This window comes from Camelus dromedarius, chromosome 30 (genome assembly GCF_036321535.1).
Source record: "Camelus dromedarius isolate mCamDro1 chromosome 30, mCamDro1.pat, whole genome shotgun sequence".
In the NCBI taxonomy this organism is placed as follows: Eukaryota; Metazoa; Chordata; class Mammalia; order Artiodactyla; family Camelidae; genus Camelus; species Camelus dromedarius.
This window is the reverse complement of record NC_087465.1, coordinates 15,772,791-15,790,008: the sequence shown is the minus strand read 5'-3', so window position 1 is coordinate 15,790,008 and position 17,218 is coordinate 15,772,791.

The following is a 17,218-nucleotide window of genomic DNA, read 5'->3' as shown; positions in this document are numbered from 1 at the left end:
CTCTGGAGAAAGTGCCCAATTCATTCATGATGAATTTCACCACGAAAATTAAAGACTAGAAGATGAAATGCCATGATTGGATGTCAATTTGACTCAAGTGAAGCTTTTTTGGTACCTCTTAAATTGCTTAGCATAACATAGTATGGTTCTTTCTCTCTACAGGGTCAATTCTGAGAGCACAAAGCATTAACAAACAACTACAGCACCACTGAAATCCTTTGTAACTTTGACATGCATGCCATATAGACAGATGATTAAGTAAATAAAGCCAAAATTCAGAGTAGTAGTTCCTGAATATTTGATGTATTATAAGCTTAATATTTTTATTAGGAAATAAAAACTGGGAAACTTTTAATATGAATCTTCATATGTATCTCCTTATTGTACTGGAAATTTATTACTCATATGCTACATAAAAAGGAAATAAGTAATCTTTTGCTAACATTTTGTTTAAGAATTTGTACTACATATTTCACAAAGGCCTCATGATCATCAATCACTTGTATCTCTTATATGTCTGATAAACTGTTAACAATCTTTTCTCTAATTGATTTAGAGACATTGAAATAACAGGAAGTTAAATATCTCAACAAAGATCATACTGAGAAGCAGATTTTATCTTTCAATTCATTTCATCTCATTAATGTAAAATGTGGCTAATTTAGCTTACTACTTTTTTATATCACTGATACTACGTAAATGTCCTTAAAATAAATCAAACTGATTTCCCCTTTAAAAAAAGTGTATTATAAGAATATGTTTCAAATAAGGGGTAGTTATATTTGCAAATATCATTGCAAATTAAAATACTTTACTTTTCTTTGATTTTTTTGCATCTTACTGATACAGAGTGATAAACACAAACATCATGTCTAATATGATTTCTTTTTCCTGCTATAAGACTAGCTCCTTTTGCCCTTTAAATGATCCTTTTCCTAATTCCTTTCAAGGCAGTTCAGTTGGGCTTGTCAAATATTAACCTCTTCTTGCTAACACTTATAAATCAAACAGGAGTCAATTAATTTAGATGTATTGTTTCCCTTTTTTCCTCCTTCCCAGATTTCCTGTTTGGAATGAAATGTTAAAACATAATATATAAAGTTGGTTCCATTCCTCACTAACTTGTTTTGCTTCAGAATCCAGAATGATTTTGTTAATAATTAGTTTAATACTTTATGAATCGTATTGGTCATCACTGATTTGCAAACTCAAAAAAATACATATATATACCTTTGGGAATGTAGCTTCTATACTAGGAGCAGTGAAAGCTCTTGCAACTCCCTAGAAAATCATTTCTACTCAAAACTTTGGGAGAACATTATCTGGCATTAAAAAAACAACATTGACATATTATAGAAAACACCATAAATTATTTTAAAAAGTAAAGGTGAGGCTTTAAAGGGATTTTATGATTATACTCAGTGGTTTTGATCTAAGCTCAGCAAATGAATGGGATTTTGCATTCATTCTTCTCCACCATTATTGACAGATACTGCTAAGAGTACTGACCCCAAAAGTGCTGAAACAATTCTATCAAGTAAGTATTTTCATTACCTCTCAGAAAGCAAAGATGCATCAGAATGAGGCATTAGCAAAAATGTCTCCTTACACTTTACATTTCAGCACATCACTATCTGTTTAAAGGATCATTAAAAATAGTCATATCCAACATCTAGAAACTTTGTTAAGGAAATAATTAAAGAGATACACAACATTTCTGTAAAAAATAATCATAACATTGATAATTATTTTTTAGTCATTTTTTTTTTCATTCAGTGATGCCTCATTCCATGAGGATACTGCATATAGGAATGAGTAATAAAAGGTTTGAAAATAGACTGAACAACCAACAATGTCCTGGTTAGGTAAATATATAAGTTGAATTTATATATACACACACACACACACACATATATACACATACACACACAAACATGTATATATGCAAAAACACAGATATTAAAAATTCAAGTTTTCAAATAAAATTTAATAACATTAATGTTCATGGTCTTTTTAATTAAGTGAAAAATAAAGCTGCCAACAAAGCTTATTGATAATAGGCACCCAATTTTTTGTTAAGAAGTATGTATATTTTATCATATGCCTATATTATACATACAAACTAAATACATATGAACACAACACACAAATGTTAAAATATTAGAAAGGCTCTGTCCTGTTGGTGGAATTTGGCAATTTTTTATCTTCTTGCTTGTATTTTTCTCTATCTTTTCTTAATAATTATATAATTTATAATCAGAAAAACATCTGTTTTAATACTCAGTAAAACTTTCAGATTCTATTCTATACTCTTTTGGAATAGTGACTATATCCTACTTAACTCTGAGTCACTAGAATGAAAGCTGAAACCACCTGCAGTGCATGGCTTATTCTCTACTTTAGCATAACTCCATTCTACCATTAGGCTGTCTTCACCAATATCACTTTACTATTCCACGGTCTTCATCAACATAAGTTTACTATTCCAGGAAAATCTTGCCCAGGAAGGTAAGTTGCAAGTAACTTTATTGTTCATTTAGAAACTTCCTGGAAAAACCATTTAAATGAACATCAAACTATTAGACTTTTCAATAGATAGCATCATATGACATTTACTCATCCAGTCTCTTTGTAAAAAGCCCTCCCCTTGCTGTGTCTACCAATGTACACTATCATACCATAATTATCTTTCAATTCTAGTCACCCCTTCCCCCACAACCCTCACATTGAAGCAGCCTCCATAAATAGACTCTAAAACCTCATAAGTATTCTAACTTTGCCTCCTCTCTTCCCTGAGACATGGAAGACTCCATCAGAGTAGAGTTCTCACTTACAAAGGTAAGTTTATTCTTTAGCTGCAGGTTTGTTTGATACAGTCTCTTTTAAGGAAGTCAGCCTTTGACCAAAGTGTGAGTAGCACAGAGCCTTACACACAACAGGTGCTCAATAAGTATATATTGAAGTAATGTTCAAATGCTGTAATTCACTGAATTATTGTTAGTGTCTTTGTATCTTTGAGAATTTTAATCTGTGGCTCCATCCACTTTGAAGACAAGCATAAATCGCTGTGTACTTATACTTTGATGTTAGTGGGCACATTTCATTAAAGAAATTTAATTTTTACTTTACCATTTCATTTCCTTTCAAAAGAAAACTTCAATGATTACTGTTCAAAATGAGAAAATTTATTCCATGTGGTTTCTTTTTCTTTACTTCTCACTGAAAATTTAATATTTATCTATGATTGATTAATGCACTTAATTTTTATTATCTGAGTTTTCTTGTAGACCTAAGTTTTGAAATAATAACCTAATAATAGAATTCAATAGAGCTATTAAGAAATAGAGTGGATGCTTGATTTCTGGAGGTTTGTTTGTAGTTATAATTTCTAGGCAAGCCTTCTCCTCTCTTCAGCAGCTTAGAACTGAAGAACTTAAGAATGTGCACTGAGAATTAAGCTTAAATCACATATAATGATCAGCCCATAAACACCTTAAGTCATTTCAAAGGGAAAGTGTATAGAAGCATTTCCTTTAGAACATACTTACATATTTAAAGACAGAATGTATCAGTGGGTGGTGGTGGGGTGGTGGTGGTGGTGGTTCCTTGTTATGAAAGCAGAGACAGAGGAACAGAGATAGAGGCAAATGGTACACCTGGACAACGCACTTATGCACTATTAAGCACTGTCACAGAGAGTGTTTCTCAAACTTTAATGTACATACAAATCACCTGGAAATCATAGGAAGATTCAGACTCTTATCTGAAGGTCCAGAGTGAGGCTTGAGATTCTACATAATAAAAAACTGCCAAGTGATGCTAGCACACTTTGAGGAGTAAAGATTTAACTGAAAGGGGCCATGGCCAGTGGACATGCCTTGATTTATCTCTGCTTTTTCTGACTTGATGTCCATGAAACCAAATTCTGATTATAAAATGGCTTCTTTCTTAGTTTATCTAAATAGCAGTATTATTACTCCCAAGAGTGTACTTCTAATTATAAATTAGCATGTGGGCATTTTAAATTTATGCATTTATTTCTGTGAGCTTCTTAACATGAGTTTGTCGCTATCAGATGAGGTTAACACAAATAATAATAGTTAAGATTTATTGAGTACTTACTCTGTGACAGTCATTATGGTTCTCTATTTACCTCATCTAATCTCACAACTATCCTATGAATTACTATTTTGAGCCTCACTTCACAGATGAGAAGATTTAAGTTTGGATAGTTTAAGTAATTTGCCTTAAAAAAACAGCAAATAAACAGCAGAACCAGGATTGTAACTCAGGCAGTCAGGTCCTATGGTAGACAGAGTAATGGTCTCCATAGATACCCTCCTTCTGATCCCCAGAACCAGTGAATATGTTACTTTACATGTCAAAGGGTCTTGGCATATGTGATTAAGTTAAAGATCTTGACATGCAGGAAGCATCCTGGATTATCTAGGTGGGCTCAATATAGCCAAAAACCACAAGCACCATTACAAGGGAAAGAGAGAGCAGCAGAATAAGACTCAACAAAGGGGAGATGCAATGATAGAAATAGTTGAAATGATATGAGTTAAAGATGGAGGAAGAAGGGACTATGAGCCAAGGAATGCAGTACCTCTAGAAATTGGAAAAGGTATGAAGACAGATTGTCTTCTAGTGTCTACTTGATTTTAGGACTACACATTAATTCTGAACACAAAATAAATTTGTATTCTTTTAAGTCACTCAGTTTATGGTGGTTTGTTATAGCAGAAATAGGAAACTAAGAAAGGACCCAAACTCAAGCCCTTCAACCAACTGTTATGGTCTCAGAATAAGACAGAGGCAGAGAAAATGGAAAGGAGGAACTGAAAGCAGATTTTAGAAAAAAAAAAAAAAAAAGAAGAAATAAAACTGTTAACCACTGAGGGATAACAATGTATTTATCAGTTGCTTTGTATAAGGCACTGTGCTTGGCCCTTTATAGATGATATCTTATATAAGTTTACGACAATTTTAAAAATTAAGGCTAATTTTTAGAGAAATTTAAGATTCACAGAAAAATTGAAGGGAAGGTAGAGATATTTTTCATATACTTCCTTTCCCTATATATGTATAGCCTCTGTCATGATCACCAATCCTCACCAGAGTGGTACATTTGTTACAATTAATGAACCTACATTGATACATCATAGTCATCCGAAGTCCATAGTTTACAATACAGTTACGGTTAACTCTTGGAGTTAACACATTCTATGAGTTTGATGTATAATGACATGCATCCTTCATTATGGTGTCATAGGGTATTTTCACTGTCCTAAAAATCCTCTGTACTCTGCCTATTCATCCATTTCTCCACTCCTAAACTCTGGCAACTACTAATCTTTTTACTGTCTCAATATTTTAGCCTTTTCCAGAATCAGTGTGTAGTCTTTCCATATTGGTTTCTTTTACTTGGCAATATGTATTTAAGTTTCCTGCACATCTTTTTTATGGCTTAATAGTTCATTTCTTTTTGGTGGTGAATAATATTCCACTATCTGGATGTATCACAGTTTATTTATCCATTCACCTACTAAAGTTATCTTGGTTGCTTCCAAGTTTTGGGTATTATGAATAAAGCTCCTATAAACATCCAAGTGCAGGTTTTTAAGTGGATATTAGTTTTCAGTTCCTTTGGGTAAATACAAAGGTGTGAACTTGTTTGGTTTTATGGTAAGAATATGTTTAATTTTGTGAAAAATCACAAAGCTGTCTTCCAAAGTGGCTGTACTATTGTGCATTCCCACTATGAATGATAGTCTCTTTTGCTCCACATCTCCACTAGCATTTGTTGTTGTCAGTGTTCCAGATTTCAGATATTTTAACTAGAGTGTAGTGGTATTTCATTGTTGTTGTAGATAAATTTTTGAGGAATGGCTCTCATGGTGGAAAATTTTCATTATTAGAGAATGAATTTGATTTGAGGCACTGACAAAAGATACTCAAGCCAAAGTCATATCCTGAGCCCAAAGAGGAGAATCTCACTGGGACATATTTTATGGGGCAAAGGGTGGGGACAGAAAGATTTAAAATAGCAATATCAATTTCATTCTTAGAATTTTAAACTTGTTCTAAGGGCAAAGTTAACGTTTCTCAAATAATGTGGTAAATGTATATTCATTGGAGTAAATCTATAGCTTCCAAATTGAGTACTTTTTGAAAAACATGAACTCTAAAGTATAAGTATCAATACAGTCATTAGAAATTTGAAAAAATTAAAAATAAAATAATTTAAATATAAACTTGTCACATTATGGGCACAGGACATATTTAAATCAATTTATTCTGTCCAGTTGAGTGACAAAGAAGACACTAAATGGTGAGAGTTCATGGGGAGAGAGCAGAACTTACTAATGTGTGGCTGTGGCCAAGTTACTGATCTACTACACAGATCAGATTCCCTCTTTAGTAAAGAGGATTCGTAATAACTATATCTCTATTATAAGGTTATGAGGATTAAATAAGAGAATTTTCTAAAGCACTTAGAATTCTTGGTGCATAGAAAACACTATATAAATGTTTGTAAACAAATCTGAATTTTTCAACTCTGAGTAATACAGAAACAGCACAATATTCTGAGTGAGCAGCATATGCTTAGAATTTAAGTAAAAAGAGGAGAGTTAGAAACAATGAGGGATTGTTTCAACTTTTAAATTCTCCATAGTGCTTTCTATCTGATCTTTTAAAGGTGTGTTTTGAAATGTTAAGTGGGAATAGAAAGTTGGAATCCTAAATTGCTACATCTGAAAATTATTCTGTCATCTGTATATCCTTAGATATAATATCCTGTCTTCCTGTGATAATTGATTATATTTACTATTTGTTTAGTATAACATTCTACACTTTCTGATGGGTAATACCCTCTAACACAAGATACAAATATATTGTCTTCCCTAAGTATTTGGACATCTTATCCCTTTTCCATAAAACAGCATTTAATGACCTAAAGCTGGCACTGCTCCCAAAATGTTTCAAGTTCATATTGTTCTCTAATCCTTCATTTCACCACTAACCATTTTCATTAGCCTCCAATTTGTGAGCAAATTTGTCCAAAAATTCTGTCCTTAACTTTCCAATCACTTTGCTAATAATAATCTATGATTGTTTCCAGCTTAATTTTTATTTCAGTCTCAACTATGAATTAATCTCTTGCACTTAGTTGGAGATCACTTGAGACTTGCTAATGATTGGTCTCTGTTTGCACTCAGCGGTACTTTAGATTTATACTGTTTATTTGATAATATTGAATTTAATCCATTCATGCAACATTTGTTGAAGACCTAGTCAGAGCTAGACACAAGGCTAGGCTCTGAAGGTGATGAAAAGTATGAACAAAATACCCTCTGTCTAAAGGAGTGTGCAATCTGATCAGGGAGAATGACAGGTGCATAAACAGCTTTTTGAAAAGGTGAAAGAGACTAGTTCTGGAATATATACAAATGACAAAAGATGGCAGATAGTTTCCTTGAATCCCACACTCAGAATTACTGAAATCACAGCTCCTGGCTTCTTCTATGTCTCTTGGTGACAATTAGGTCTAATGGTCTCATTTCTATGTGGAGGATCAGAAGCTGAGCAAAGGATAAAATATTTTAGATCTTTCTAAAGATCTAAATGGTCACTTCTCTTCACGTGTTATTAAATTTCCTGTAATTGTTCATTTCCCTTTACATTCTAAAAAAATATGATGTGTATCATGTAAAGACCCTTATAATAATACACTTTTGAATTAGTTACCCATATTTCTTGAATATTAGAAATATTAGAATTTTTTTTTTTTAGGAAAAAGCTCTAAACGTCTATGCTCACACAGAATTACTCTCAGTCAGTTGAGAAATGTGGGCTCTATTTCAGGTAAATACACAGTATATTTTCATAAAGCTTATGATAATATTATTAAATTTGCTTTTTCAATGTTCTTCTTAGATTCCAAACCTTTGGAAATCTAATTTTAAATAAAATACTTTTGAGTGCATTTAAACATTTCTAGACCTAGTTGATTTGTTATTACTTATCTCCTTTGTCTAGAATTCCAAGTAGCAGCAAAACTTGCTGCTCAGTTGTGGTGGTGAAAAATCTCATGCTGCACAACAGAGCTAATATTGAATTTCACTTCTACCACCAAAGAACGATTTGTGCTTAATACACGTCTGCTCTTAAGAGCGAATACAGATATGTTTAAATTATACAAAGCATTAAGGTAATAAAAACCCCATTTGCTTCAGAAAATTTGCATGACTTGCACCTATAAATACAAAAGTTTCTCCTTTTCTACTCTTAAAAATGTAGTTTCCTTGCCATCTCTTATATCACCAGACTAAAGAAAATTGTACCAGCAGTAAATGACCAGAATATTTCCATTAATTTGGATACTTTTGAAAAATGGCAAAAGGTAATAGTGACGTGAAAAAAGATACCAAAATTATTAGATGTTATGATGAGTGCTCTTCTCATATCTTAATTACTTTCATTTGTGACTAACAATTTTAGATCTTGGTGCTATACCCAGAAAGAATTGAAATCACCCTGAAAAGAGATTGCCACCATTGTCACATTCTCTGTACTTTCCTGTGGTCCCAAGAGAAAAAGGAGCGCAGCTCGTTGCAGAGATTTGACTCCCACCCACCCCAATTCCACCTTTGATAATGGAATGTCACTAACAGCACATCATTCTTCTTCTTCTGTTCCTCTCCAGTTCTCCTGAAGGAAAAGATTAGTTCCACTCATAAAAGTGTAAGGATTTATGCTGTTTTTGGTTTCATGTGATTACATCATGAGTCAGCCAAGAGCCAGCCATCAATAAATATTTACTGAACACATATTACATGGTAGGCACATTGCCACTTAACATCAATGTGGATTAGATTCCAACAGTTATGAGCTACTTGGCTGTACAGGAGTCAGGGGTCAAAGGAGTAAAGAAATGCAACACTTCTATGGAAATATTTATTTACATCCTCTGATCTAATGGGATTTAATGGTATCTGAGGTTATCTTGAGAAAGAATTTGAACCATGTTTACTATTGGAGTAAAGATGAATTAAAACAGGCCTGATTGGCTGTGGTAGCCCCGGTATATGTCAGATGACATCCTCAGCTCTTACGTCACAGACACTTACTACCACTCATGTGCCAGATTAAACAAGAATGAGAGGTTAATGAAGTTTAGCTATTGAGTCAGAAGATCTAGGATCTGATTCTTGCTCCATTATTTAGCAGCTCCATAACCTTGGGCAGATTTTAAAACTCCTTCACCTTCTGTTTCTTTATCCATGAATTATTGATAATAAAAACTTAATAGTATGCTGCAGTTTCTCCTTCTGCATACAAGGAGCTTAGAAGTGACCACTCATCCTAACAACAAGTAAAAAGATGAAGAAACTAAAACAAAACAAAACAAAACAAAAACAATGCTTCTAGGATTTATTAGAGAGATGAGGACACAGGCAAAGTGCTGCCCCAAAGATTGGAGGAAAAGGCAAATACAAGGAGTAACAGATTAGCAGTGCACAGAGACCCATGAGAGGAAACCTCCATGAGAAGCAGTGCAGGGGTAGGAAAACCTGAGCAGTAATTGACAAATCACTGGAGGCAAAGGATGAACAAGCCTGAGAATTATATACTCCAGGGGGACTCAGTCAAAGAGGGTCTCTCACAACTTTGTGAGATTTACTCCCAGGAACTCGACCAGGTCCTGACAGTAAATATTGGAGAAAAATCTCTTTGTGCTCCTGGCAGAGGGAGGGGAAAAGGAATCATTTTGAAATATACCAGAGCACCCTCTTCTTCTTAACAAGGCTGGACCCCCAGAAAAACTAGTTAATTAGATCCTAGCCTGCTGAGGTATTATCAGAGCCTAACTGACCTGGGGAAAGGGAATACTCAACCCCAACCCACTCTGGTCATCCTCTCCAACTAAGTGGAGGGGAAAAATGAAAAAAGAAAGGAAGGAAGGGAGGGAGGGAGGAAGGAAGGAAGGAAGGAAAGGAGGAAAAGGAAAGAAAAGAAAAGAAAGAAAAGAAAAGGAAGGAAGGAAGGAAGGAAGGAAGACTTGGGAAGTTCACAATCCAGATTCATGAGCACAAAGACTGTTTATAGCAGGTCCTTTTGCCTTATACATCATGTTTGGCTATCAAGAAAAAAATGACAAGGCATACCACAGGCCAAAAACAAAATCTGAAGAGACAGAATACACATCAGAATTAGACTTAGCAGGGATATTGGAAATACCAGATAAGAAATTTAAAACAACTATGGTTGGTTAAGCACCATAAATATAGCCAACTGATCTGTAACAAATGAGCAAGAGTAACTCAAAGGAGAAACGAGTCTTTTCAACAAATAATTCTAGAACAACTAGATGTCCATGTACAAAAAAGAACCTAGAAACAGACTTTATGCCTTTCACAAAATTAATTTAAAATGTTATCACAGACCTAATGTATGTTTGAAAGGTAGATTTACGGATCAAAAGAGTCTAAAAATAAATGCAACTTTTGGTGTTGGGAGGATCTCCTATCAGCCTGTTATTTCACAGACACCTCGTTCAGCTTCATAACTAACCTCTTTGTGAGCACAGTGCAAAGATGCAACACTGTGGGGCCTGATTCCACAGCTCTTACTGAAGGCATGAAGGGCTTCTGGGGGAACATTTTTAGAGGAAAGGCTGCAAGCTCAAGCCCAAGATGACTACTTTACTTGGAAAATGAGAAACACTCTAAGATGTAAACACATAATGCATACTTTAAAATAGCCAGAGGTAGTTATTGCTACTGTGCGAAAAGGAAAGAATATGTTATTAAAAACGTGATCTTAGCTGAAGCAAGACCACCTAGGTCCTTGGCTTTATTTGAACCCTGCATTATTTTATACTTTATATTACATGATTACTGTAGAAACAGTTAAACAAACATGAAAGACTAATGCCATTCAAGCAACATTCCTTTTGTTATTTTTATGTTGTTTTCATTGAACAACCTCATAAAACGTCAACACATTTTTTCTAATTCAATATGTAAATGTTGCAGTTAACCTCATGCCAGAAAGAAAAAAAAATACATAAGAATGATTAAAATGTTTTATTAATTTAAGTATGTTGACAGGATAAATTTGTATTCCAAAATCAGTCACCTTAATGTTTATTTTCCAGATCAAAATGTTTCTTTAGCTTTTAAATATACTGTGTATATGCATGCCATAGAAGTTAGGAATATAAACGTCTTCCTTTAGCATGTATTATCATATTATTGAATTCTGACTGGGCGCTGGTAAACAATGGAAATCACTCTTTAAATTATCGTCCTAATGAACTGTTCGACATCATGTAGGCTAAAAATCAAATAGTTGTTTTCAGCTAGAATTCTCCAGTGTACAAATAGGCAAAACTACATAACCATTTCCCGCAGATCAGTTATGCCATGATTCAGGAGTGCGGTGAATGTGTCATTATACTGAACTGTTTAAAATCATTTGACTGGCAGGTGCCACAATGAAGCTATTTTATGGTTAACAAACTATTGGGGGGGGGGAATCACCAGGAAAATAGTTTTTGAGAGTTAGACCTTAGTTGCATCAATAACTTCTTAAGAAAACTCTCTCACTTTTCCACCACCGAATGACTGAAATTAGCTGAAGACTGAAGGCTTTAAATCAAAAGCCAACTGAGACTACTTGACTATAGCTGGAGCCTTTTGATTTAGGTGGAATTGTTACGTGCTAATTGGAAGAATGTAAATAAATTTCTTTTGGTATTCAGAGTTTGTTTTCATCTGGCCTTCTTGCTTTTTTTGTTTTTGTAAAACTCACAGTTAAGTGCTCAGACTTAAGAGCCCATTCAATAAGATTTTACAAATAATACACACCCAAATAGCAAAGATATTAGGAGATTTTCTTATTCCTGGAAGTTCCTCGTGTCCTCTTCCAGCCATCCCCATTCCCTATAGGCAACCATGGTTTCAATTACTGTCAGAATGTTGACTCATTTTGAACTTCATGTAAATAAAATCAGAGGGTGTGCATTCATTTATATCTGGCTTTTTTTTAATAGTTTGCTTTTTTTTTTCATTTTTAAGTTTTCTTCTTGTTGCATCTACCGTTGATTTTAGGTCTCTTGTCTTACTAATACAAGCATAAAGATATTAAATTCCCTCTATGGCCTGCTTTATATGCATTGCAAACATTTCTACATTTTTTAAGCTAATAGTCAGCTGAAATATTTTCCAGGTTTTCTTTTCTTTGTCAACTATGTGTTATTTAGAAATGTGCCTCTTAATATCTAAATATTTGTTATTGACTTCCAATTTAATTTCATTATGGTCAGAGAAAATACCCTGTAAAGCTCAAATTTTCAAAATTTGTGCAAGACTTATTTTATGCCCTAGGTTAACATTTATGTTAACAAATATCCCATGTGCATTTGAAAACATTGTGTACACTGGAGATTTGGGGGGAAATATAATATAAATCTTAAGTTACCTTGGTCATCGTGTTGTTTAAGACTGTATTTTTAATGATTGTAGTCTCCTTGTTCTATCAATTATGAGAATGGGTGTTAAAAATGTCAGGTATGGTTTTTGGTTTGTCTACTTTTACCTTTAGCTATGCCAGCTTTTGCTTCATATGTTTAGGCATTTACAATTTTTATACCTTCCTAATAAATTGTCCATTTATCTTATAAATGGACACTCTTTTTTTCTGGTAATGTCCTTCGTTCTGAAGCTAATTTATCTAATATTTACACAGCCACATCAACTTTTCTATGCTTAATATTTTCATATATGTCTTTTACCTTTCTTTTCTATTTAACCTATCTGCATCTTTATAAGTGGACTGAATATAGCTAAGCCTTCTTTTTATGCTTGGTCTGACTCTATCTCTTTTCAATTATAGTATTTAGTCCATTTCTATTTAATATAATTATTAATGTGATTTTACTTAGATCTACCATCTTGCTGTTTATCAGTTGACATATCTTTTAATTGTTCCTTTTTAACTCTTTACCTGACCTCTTTTTTCAATTTATTATTTTTTAGTATTTCATTTTATCTCCACTATTGTCTTATTATTGGCTCTTTGATTTATTTTTCAGTTATTACTCTAGAAAGTGCAGTATGAAATCTTAACATGTTATAATCTAACTAGAGTTAATATTTACCTTTATATTAAATGTTAAAACCTTAAAAATACAATTACACTTTCCCCATTCTTTTTGTACTTTGTCACATAAATTTAATAATAGATACATTAAAAGGCTTCACAATACAATGTTATCATTTTTGTTTTAAATCTTCAAGTAATTTTTAAAAAATTAAGACAAGAAGAAAGAATTTTTTACATTTACACATATCTACAATTTTGGAGTGCTTTTCACTCTTTTCCTTAGATCTGACTTCCATTTGTTGACATCTCCCCATATACATAGCCTGAAGAACTTCCTTCAGCATCTTAAGTCAGTTTTTGTGCATCTGAAAATGTTTTCATTTCACCCTTGTATGCAAAGAATATTTTTCCAGATAAATAATTTTAAGATGACACAATTTTTCAATGTTAGATGATCTAAGAGACATACTAATCATTTGTTTTTACAGATGTTCCATCTATATCTGTATGAATTTGAGACCTGGAAATGTCTGTAATTGTTAGCTCATTACAGATTGTCTTCATTTAGTTAAGCATTGACATAATATCATTGACTTCTACATTCATAAAAATCTTAATGAGGAAATTGTTTTGCATCTTCTGTAAAACCTCTACCAAACATGTTGTTTATTATGTTCCTCACATTAGGATTCTTAATTCTATTAGAATTTAGAAATAGAACAAAAGTTAATCCTACTGAGAATATGTTTCCTTAAATTAAGGTAACTATATGAACCATTATATTTTACTTTTTACCTTGAGAGTCAAAAAAAAAAAAATCTTAAGGCACAGTCTGAGTAACTGAATTAACATAGATGCAGAACCTAAAAGTAAATTGCTTTCCTGTATGTGACAATGTTCTTTTCTTTTAATTTCATTTTTTAATGTAGTCAAGGTATAGATATTTTACAAATTGTTATTTCACATCTGGTAGAAATAACATAATTCAAAAAGTTTATATATATATGTATATATATTTAGTATATGTGTATATATATTCAGTCCTTTTCTGTTGGCATGATGTCTTATTGAGCTTCAACCTCCACCCCCCCCACACACCCAACACACATACAGTCAGGAGGCCTTTCTGAAGGAACATCTCTTGTCTAGAGCTATAGTTATATTACAACCAAAGCAGATGAAGATGAAGAGGCAAATAAATGAGTACAAAGGAATCATCAATACAGAGATTAGAACAAGTCTAAATTTTAAGAACTGAGATGAGGCCCAGTTGACAAATAGAAAATGGGTCTATAAAAAACTAAGGAAAACACTATGCTACCTGTACCTGGCTTCTGTATGTTCTTTCTGACATGATGTTTAGCATTCTGGCTCCACTAAGGGAAAGTTGATGGAATATAAACAGAAAAAAAAAAATAAAAAAAAAACATAGATATGACAAAGAGTTTTAAAAAAGTGGGGCTTATTTTAAAACACATTTGACAAATACAGTAAAAATGATACACTGTCCATCCTTGAACCTGCCCTTTTCCTTTATTTACTGCAGTATATTTATCTGAATACCTAACATAAGGAAGGCATTTAAGCTGGGATGAATTAAACACAGATTTAATCTTAAAGAGATTTTATTTTCAGTTGGTAGAGAATTTAGATAAGTTCAAAAATATCTAGAGTCCAAGGTAAATGTGACTTATAAGAAATGTATACAAAACCATAAGAGATGTACAGAAAACATGCTAGGAAGGTGAGAAAAAGAATGAAATTATTTCCAGGCAAGGCTTCACAGGTGATTTATAGGTATACTAGACTTTGAAGAAGAGATAGGAAATAGAAAGTCAAAGATATAAGTGAGGATAAAACATTAATGTTATGCATATGTATCTGTATACTGTGTCTTATTTTGAAATAACAGCAATGAGGTGAAGATTTGGTGGTGGTCAGAGTGGTGGTGGTAAACACTGTTTGTATCTTCCACTCCATAGAGAACCTGGCATAGTGCATCCTCAGGTATATAGTTAATACTTTAGGAATAATGGTTATTGCATGTGTTGCCCTTGAATATTTTAATTACAACCATGTTTTGTATAATTAGAATAGAATACATTGTAACTAATTTCCCCGTTGACTAAAGTGGCACAAATACCACCTCTTTCCTTCTCCCTTAAGGTAGCAAATATTCCCTTCATCTCACTGTCTGCTGTGATCCTCCACCAGATTTGCTATGGTAGTGGTTGGAAAAGATTTAATCCAGTCATGGGACAATTTGCACTATTTAGGGAAAGAACTCAGTAACTTGGGGTTACGTAAAGGGCCTGCTGGCCAGCAACTCCCTTGCAGCTCATCCTGTAATCATAGGATGAATGACATGCTCATTTATTTCTTTTGAAATACGTATTAGTCGCAGCAGTAGGATTTTCCCAGGAGCATACAGCTGACCAATTCTTGCTGCAGTTTAATAGAACTTCTTGGCCTCAGGGATCACTCTAACTGGGGATTCCACTTGCACAGGTACGTGACAGAGTCAAGGAAGAAAGCAAAGGTGAACTCTGCCTTAGCCTGCCCAGGGCTCTGTGGTTGACCTCTCAATAAAGGAGGAAAACTGTTTAAAATAGTGGTAGTGCCTGGCTGACACAGTGACCAACCGAAGTCCTTAGAGGAAAGAAGATATTGGGAAAGGAGTTTAAACTCTGCCTCACTTGTTTAGTAACACAGGCAGTCAGATTCTCTTGGAAATTATGGACATACATGATCCTTATGGAAGGCCTGCGACTGTCTGCTTTTTTAAAAAATAAATTAGTGTAAGAACAAAAGCTGAAGCTTTTTAATCTTCATTCTAACATGTCACATTTATTATGAATTTGTGAATGTCATTTAAAAGATCAGAACTTTGCACCCACAATGGATGGTAAGGCATCCTTAGGAAACACGCCTCACATTGTACCATTCCCCTTAATGGTTCATTTTGTGGCACAACATCCATGGTCTCAGGCTTAGCTGCTTTCTTGCATTTGACTTGTGTAACACAAAGATTATGTTTCATGAAGGCAAGGATTTTTTCTGGCTTATCTTTGCCTCACTAGTGTCTAAGATAATGCCCGGTTTGCTAGTCAATGTTCAGTAAACATTAAGTGTTTAATTACTCAGCCTTATACTCATTTATGCTAACATTGGTTTAGATATTATTTCACCATGATTAGAAATTTTCCCGAGTGAAATGTCCTGCTAGCAACACTAACAAGACAACTCTAATTCTCTCTGCCGCCTAATTCATCTAGAGTGGTGATCCAAGCGGAAAATTTCAGAATCATCAATCGTCAAATAAACTGGTATTTGAAAACTTCAAATCACTTTTTCAACAAATATTTAGTGGCTTCCTACAGCTACACGACATAGATTACACCAAAATACATAAGTTATGGTCCTTCAGCTGGCACAGAGTAGTTCTAAGACAGAATAAAGACTTCGTAACTAAGAGCTCACATTTATTGAGCAATTAGTCCAGTTGTTTTTTAAAAAAAACACTTAAATAATTTGTCTCATTTAATCATTAGAAAAACAAGTAAGTGCTATGATGAGCAATCTGAGTCACAAGAAACTTAATTGTTCAATATTATTCAACCAGTTACGGAATCCAGGCAGACCCAGCGCCTGAACTCTGAGCAACCACCGTGGTAGTTGTTTTGATATTGCATATTGACGGAAGATTTTTTTTAAAGACTATCAGTTGAGTTTTTCTTTTTTTTTAAATGAACTGAGGATATCTTGAGCTAAATTTTTCTTCACTGCAGTTCCTTGTAGAGTCAGGTAATATTGACTTTTGGGAACAAAGCCAAAAGAAGGATCTGATTAACTGAAGTCTGTTATGGAAAAGAGATTGACATGTTTTTGCTTTCATATCAGCATATTAACACCTATACCCTTACCATTCCCTTACCCTTCATCCCATTTTTATTTTCCTAAGTTTTCAGAAAGGTTAGAAATATTTCTCTCTGCATCTTCTCCCTTCATCTGGTTGATATATTTTTAGCAGCGATTTGAGTAAAGATTTGCTCTTTAAGCTGTGAATTCAGTTGAAATGTAAAACTGCTTAGCTGCAGTCTAGAAC